This window comes from Callospermophilus lateralis, unplaced genomic scaffold (assembly GCF_048772815.1).
Source record: "Callospermophilus lateralis isolate mCalLat2 unplaced genomic scaffold, mCalLat2.hap1 Scaffold_109, whole genome shotgun sequence".
Taxonomy (NCBI): Eukaryota; Metazoa; Chordata; class Mammalia; order Rodentia; family Sciuridae; genus Callospermophilus; species Callospermophilus lateralis.
In genome coordinates this window covers 1,182,861-1,190,560 of record NW_027511135.1, presented here as the reverse complement: position 1 = coordinate 1,190,560, position 7,700 = coordinate 1,182,861, and the positions used below count along the sequence as shown (strand labels likewise).

The window sequence follows — 7,700 nt, the reverse complement described above, 5'->3', positions numbered from 1 at the left end:
AAAGAGTTGAAAATAATTGGGTCTTGTGCCTCTTGAAATTTGTTTTTCCCCAATAAAGAATATAGAGAATAATAATAAAAAACATGCATGTTTCATTTTTTTTGAAGGGGGATGGTTACAGGGGAATTAACCCAAGGATACCTTACTTTGAGATTCCTTTGATGGTGCAACATCTCCAGTTGTTTTTTCAAGTTTTACTTTGAGACAGGATCTCACTAAATTGCTGAGGTTGGTCTCGAACTTTACATCCTCCTGCCTTAGCCTCCCAAATTGCTGGGATTACATGTATGTACCACCTTAACCAGTTTATATATTTTATTTCTAATTTCATCAAAAAGTGGTAATCACCAAGAATTTTTTAAGCTTCTTTTCCTTTCTATGTATGCATTAATACACATAAGTTATATATATATATATATATATATATATATATATATATATATAAAGAACTTAAATTGACATCATGCTCTAAATATAATTTTATAATCTAATTATTTTAGGAAAAAATGCAAACACAAAACAAAGTAGAATGAATAGTAAATTAATCCATTTGAAGCTTCACTCAGCTTCAACAATTATTCAAACATACCCCCAAATTAATTTGAAGCAGACACCAAATCATTTCTACCCACAGCTATTTATGTATTTATAGCTAAAATATAAGGGCACTTACTTCTAAAATATATATTGACAATACCATTATCACATCTATAATTTTTATAAAAATGCTTTACAATAAAATAGTGTTTAAATTCCCCTCAATTGTCTCATGAATGTTTTTATTATTTTATCACAGCTGATTTGTTCAAATTGGGATCAAAATAAAGTTCACACATTGCATATCTTTCTTTTTTTTTCTCTTTTTTTTTTTTTTGGTACTGAGGATTAAACCCAGGGGCACTCAACCACTGAGCCCCATACCCAGCCCTTTTATGTGTTTTTTTCTTTTCTTTTCTTTTCTTTTCTTTTTTTCTTTTTTTTTTTTTTTTTAGAGATGGTGTCTCACTGAGTTGCTTAGCACCTCGATAAGTTGCTGAGGCTGGCTATGAACTTGCAATCCTCCTGTCTCAGCCTCCCAAACCACTGGGATTACATGTGTATGCCACTGCACCTGGAAGACATTGCATTATTGATACATGTCTTAAAATCTCTTAAACTATTGCTTCTCCCTCCTTTTTTCCCCCCCTATCAATTTATTGAAGCAAAACTGTGTTGTTTGTCCTATAGGATTTTTCCAGTCTGGATTTTCTGACTGTAACTCCAATACTGTGATCTTTCTGCCCTGTGTTTTCTTACTTAAGAAAACTAGATTGGACATAATTCTAGTTTGATTTTGAGTTTGTTCATTTCAATTGTTGAATGTATTTGCAAAAATCTGCTCACAATATTCTCTTATTATACTTTTAATATTTATAGAATCTATGTTGATGTCATCTCTTTTATTTTGATATTGGTAATTTGTGTCTTCTCTCTTTTCCTGTTAAGTTTAGCAGTTTATCAATTCATAAATACCAGTTTTTAATTTCATTGATTTTTGTCTGTTTTTTGCTGTTCATTTTTTATTTCTTTTATTTCTGCTTCTGATCTTTATTTTTTCCTTTCTTTTGCTTTTATCAGGTTTAATTTGCTCTTTTTTCACCCTAGTTTCTTTTTTTTGTGGTTTCCAGAGCAATTTATTCATTAAAATCTATACAATATGCCATCAACAGTTTTCTGTGTGTACTGTGCTGATAAATAGACACTGAGAAGATTTAACAAGTTCATCATTTAATAAGTCTGAATTCATTTTCACCACATGGTATTCTACATGGTCATCTGTTGAAACAGATTTCTTTTTAACAGATCTTAGTTTTAAAAAGTCATAGATACTGTGAGTTCTGTATAAACTGGTGGATAGCAAGTTAGTTCCTTTGTTTTGACTTATAAGCCTCAACTTCACCACAGAATAAAGAATGTAGGCCAAAGAAAGCATAATCGGTCACTCGGATAGAACAGTATTGTTTCTATAATTTGAAGCTTTCTGAATGGACGGGTTCAGGCCTGATCCAACTGTAAAAAGATTACTTAATGAATAGACTATATGGAAATTGTACAAAATGTTATTAACTTTAATCATTAATAGCTTAAGCAGCACTATATTACTAATTGCTATTCAAAATCAAAAACCTGTTTTTGAATCCCTGAGGAGGCAGCAGGTGTGCACAACCATGCCACCCTGTTTTTACGGGCGTGTCAATACATTTTCCAACAGAAACTTTGGCTTTTGGAAAGAGTCACAAACATTTAAAAGAATGGCTTTAATCATGATTTTAAGTATACAGTAGGGGAAGTGTGCTTTAATTAAATAGACATCATACCAGTGATGCTGGCAAGGTTGAGATAGTTACTCCTACTGTTGATAGCTATAAAAACTAGTTTGTACATGATAAGACAATGAGAGGAAAAAGCAATCCCTTTGAAACAAAATTTTAAAATAAAAAAATGTTCACAGTGGTTTGTATCAACAGTATGCATTTTATGACAATAACATGTACAGATTCAGAGCACCCTAGGGCTCTCTTTATATCCTAAGGAAAATGAGCATTTACATTATTCATGGGTTGTACTGAATTTTAAAAAGATCAATTGTACACTTACCCCGTAGACAGGATAACTGTCCTGGGGTGTACAGCTTTAACACCATCATTAAAGTTGTTTGCAAAAGGAATATTAAAAAAAAAAAAAACTAAACACCTTTTCTTGGGAGTGGAGTGTCTTTCATTTGCTGTTATAACCAGCAAATGCCATTCATTAACTCAAAAATGGAAGGAGGGGCCCCCACAAACACAGATCTATCTGAGCAGGCTGACCAGTACACATTATAGCTTTAAAAATGAAGGTTATATACTCTATGTTACAAGTCCCAACTAGGCAGTGTCAAAATGACATCTATTTCTTTGCTTGCTTTGTGATCCTACCCCTTGGAGGTGTTACAGGTCTTGTGGCATCCGGCTTCTTTTTCTCTGCAGGCTTTAAAATCTGAAAGGAACACATTAGTTTTTCATCCACACTCATCATGGCACCTGCATTGTCAAACTCTCCACAATAATTGGGTGCAGAAAACAGAGTGACCAACTGCCTCTTTGCAAAAAATTCATACCCATCTTCAACCACCTTATGGGGTCTACAAATAAGATCCAAATCATGCTTATGGAGAAATTTTGCAACCACTTCTGCACCAAATGTGAAGGACACTCCTCTGTCATTTTCACCCCAGCCTAAGACATCTTTATCGGGGACAGACCACAAAAGATCACAAAGAAGACCTTGATCTGGTACATCAGTTGGTCGCATAATTTGCCGAATCTGCTCCATAGATTGAAGATCTGGTGATAAACCTCCATGACAGCAGAATATTTTCTCATCCACGATGGCTGCTATCGGTAAACAGTTAAAACAGTCTGTGAAAGTTTTCCATAGTTTAATCTTGTATCTTCTTTTACACTCATCATAAAATCCGTAAATTCTATTGATGCTGGCACATTCATGGTTTCCTCTGAGAAGAAAAAAATTCTCAGGATACTTGATTTTGTAGGCCAGTAAGAGGCAGATAGTCTCCAGTGACTGCTTCCCCCTGTCCACATAGTCCCCAAGGAACAGATAGTTGCTTTCTGGCGGGAAACCACCGTATTCAAAAAGTCGAAGCAGATCATAGTACTGCCCATGGATATCACCACATATCTTGAGTGGTGCTTCAAGTTCTAGTAGGATAGGCTGACTGAGAAAGATCTCACAGACTTCAAGCACAGTCCTCTGATTTCATTCTCCTGTAGCTGGACATTCTTACCTGGCTTGGACCCTCTCACTTCCAGCAGCCGTTGGATGATGCTGTCGATGTTGAGTTTATCTATATCCGCCATCGCCTTCCCGCCGCCCACCCTCCCGCAGCGGCGCCGCGGCCGGCTCGCGCCCGGGACTCACACCTCCTTTTCCACGCCAGGAGCACAGAGGCGGTGTTGGCGGCGGTGGCAGCAGCCGCGGCGGGTCCCCGCCCAGCCGCCCCGCTCCCTGCTTCCTCCTTCTCTCCCCACTGGAACCACGAGAAGCCCTAGTTTCTTAAGGTAGGAACTTATGTCATCAATATGAGATTGTTCTTCTTTATCACTATAGGCTTTAGTGCAATAAAGAACTCCCATTCCAAGTAGTGCTTTTATAAAGCTCAGAAAGTTTTAGGTTTGTTTTCACTCTCATTTGGTGTAAAATAATATTTAATTTCTTTTTCTATTACTGCTTTGATCCATGGATTGTTTATAAATATTTTATTTAGTGCTCAAATATTTGGAGATTTTGCAGACATCTTTTTATCATTGATTTCTGATTTGATTTCTAAGTTCAATAATATGCTTCATATGACTTGAATCCTGTTACATTTATTGTGACTTTTTTATGGCACAGAATGTTATCTATCAATATATTAAAATAGGGTTGGGGTTGTAGCTCAGTGGCAGAGTGCTTGCCCCGTATACGTGAGGCACTGGGTTCAATCATCACCACCACATAAAAATAAATAAATAAAATAAAGGTACTGTGTCCATCTATAACTAAACAAAAATTAAGGTATTGTAATATTCCATGCACACTTGAAAAGAATGTGTATTCTGCTATTATTGAATAGACATCTCTACACATTAGCAATGTCAACTTGGTTGATAATGTTTGTAAAATCCCTACTCTACCATTACTGATTTTCTGCTACTTTGCTCTTTTTTTTTTTTAAAGACAGAGAGGGGAGAGAGAGAGCGAGAGAGAGGGAGAATTTTAATATTTTATTTTTTAGTTATCGTCAGACACAACATCTCCATTTGTATGTGGCGCTGAGGATCGAACCCGGGCGCACGCATGCCAGGTGAGCGGGCCACCACTTGAGCCACATCCCCAGCCCCTACTTTGCTCTTTTAACTATTGAGAGGAAGGTTATTGAAATCTTCTATTACAATTGTGGATTTTATTTTTCTCTTTGTAGTTCTATCAAGTTTTGTTACATGTATTTTGAAGCTATCTTGTTTGGTGAATGTTTTTAGATTATGGTATGCTCGAATTGACCCCTTCATCATTATGAAATGACCTGTAAGGATCTGATAACATTCTTTATTCTGAAATCTACTTTTTTAGCGATTACTATAGGCATTCATTTCTTCTTTTATTGGTGTTAACATGATGTATTTTTTTTACTTTTTAAACTTGTAACCTGTTGATATTTTGTATTTAAAGTATGTTTCTTATAAACAGCATATCATGTTTTCCTTTTTATCCAATCTGATAGGCTCTGCAGTTTAATTGGGTATGTTTATGTTATTTACATTTTTGCTTATATTTTTATACATTTAATTGACAAATTAAAATCACATATATTTATGGCACATTTTTTTTTTGCACTGTTACGTTTCAAACCCAAACCTCATACGTGCCAAGCAAGCGCACTACCATTGAGTCAAGTCCCCAGTCCCAACATGATGTTTTGAAACAAATATTCATTGTGAATGGCTAAAACAAGCTTATTAATATGTTTATCACTGCATATACTTCTTTCTTTTTGAGATGAGAACACTTTAGATCTACTGCCAGGGCTGGGGCTGGGGCTCGGTGGTAGAGAGCTTGCCTTACATGTATGAAGTCCTGGGTTTGATCCTCAGCACTGAAAAAAACAAAACAACAAAAACCTACTTTCTTAGCAATTTTAAGTATACAATATAATTTTTTTGGTAATATTTATTCTTCAGTTTTTGGTGGACACAAGGATCGAACCCAGTGCCCTGTGTATGCTAGGCGAGCGCATTACCACTTGAGCCACATCCCCAGCCCTATACAATCTAATCTTATTAACTATGATCACCAAGTTGTACACAGATCTTCTGAACCTATTACTCCTAACTGGAATTTTGTGTCTTCGACCAACATCTTCCCAATCCCAATCTCTACCCTCACCACCCCCATCTCCTAGTAACCACCTTTCTACTCTCATCTTCTAAGTTTGACTTTTTTAGTTTCCATATGTAAGTGAAATTAGGCAATATTTATCTATCTATGCCTGTCTTATTTCACTTAACATAATGTCCTCCGAGTTAATTCACTTGTTCTAAATGACTGAATTTGCTTCCTTTTAAAGGGAGAATAGTATTCCATTGTGTATGTGTACCTCATTTTCTTTTTTGGTGGGGGATACCAGTGAGTGAACTCAGGGGTACTCAACCAGTGAGCCAGCCCTAATTTGTATTTTATTTAGAGACAGAGTCTCAGCTACTTAGTGCTTCACTGTTGCTGAGGCTGGCTTTGAACTTGCAATTCTCCTGCATCAGCCTCCGGTGCTGCCGGGATTACAAGTGTTCACCACTGTGCCTGGCTGTATGGCCCATTTTATTTATTCTTCTGTCCATTAATGGATACTTAATTGATTCCATATCTTGATTACTGCAAAAAATGCTGCAATGACTACGGGAATGCAGACGTCTGTTTGACTTACTGACTTCAAATCTTTTTATTTTAAATACACAATTCTTAAAAATATATATTTTTAGTTGTAGGTGGACACAATTCCTTTATTTTATTTTTATGTGGTGCTGAGGATCGAACCCAATGCCTCATGTGTGCCAGGTGAGTTCTCTACCTCTGAGCCACAACTCCAGCCCCACAACTTTTTTAATATTTATTTTTTTAGTTATAGTTGGACACAATACCTTTTAATTTTATTTATTTATTTATTTGTGGTGATGAGAATCGAACCCAGGGCCTTGCACATGCTAGGCAAGTGCTCTACCTCTGAGCCACAACCCCAGCCCCTGACTTCAAATATTTTAAGTAAATATCCGAAAGTGTGATTGCTGGATCCTATGGTAGCCATATATTTAATTTTTCAAGGAACCTCCATGCTTTTTTCTACAGAGACTATACTAATTTAAATTCTACCAACAGTGTATAAGCATTACAATTTCTCCACATCCTAACCAACACTTGTTATCTTTTTGCTGTCTTTTTTTTTTGAAAACAATAATTTTAACAGGTGTGAGGTGATTTCTCTTGATGGGTTTAATTGGCATATTCCTGATTAGTGGGTTGAGAGTTTTTTAGGTACTTTTTTGGCCATTTGTATGTCTTCTTTTAGAAATATGTATTGCATTTATAAAGCAGATTATTTGTTTTTTCTTGTTATTGAGTTTTTAATGTATTTTGAATAGTAATTCCTCATCAGAGATATGGTTTGTAAAAATTTTCTCCCATTCAGTAGGTTGTCTCTTTAGTTAATTGCTTTCTTTGCTGTGCAGAAGCTTTTTTTTTTTTTTTTTTTTTTTGGTGGTGGTACTGGGGGTGCTCTACCACAAAACTTACATCCCTAACCCTTATCACTTTTTGTTTGTCCAGGCTGCCCTTGAACGTGCAATCCTCTTGCCTTTGTCCAAGTAGCTGGAATTCCAGGCTCATATTACCACACCCAGCCTGAAGTTTTTTAATTTGATGTAATGCTTTTTGTCTATTTTTGCTTTTTTGGCCCATGTTTTTAGGTTAATATAAAAAAATCATTGTTCAGACCAATGTTATAGAACTTCTCCTCTATGTTTTTCCCTAAAGGTTTTATATTTACATTTAATGTTATTATTAGCTATAACTTTTTTTTCCCTGCTTTGCTGGGGATGGAACCCAGAGCCTCACAATGCTAGGGAAGTGCT

General features: G+C 35.8%; 1 pseudogene; it reads right to left on the bottom strand.

The window, feature by feature from the left end:
- Positions 1–1,883: 1,883 nt before the first annotated feature.
- LOC143386345 (serine/threonine-protein phosphatase PP1-gamma catalytic subunit-like) lies at positions 1,884–3,924 on the bottom strand (annotated as a pseudogene).
- Positions 3,925–7,700: the final 3,776 nt, after the last annotated feature.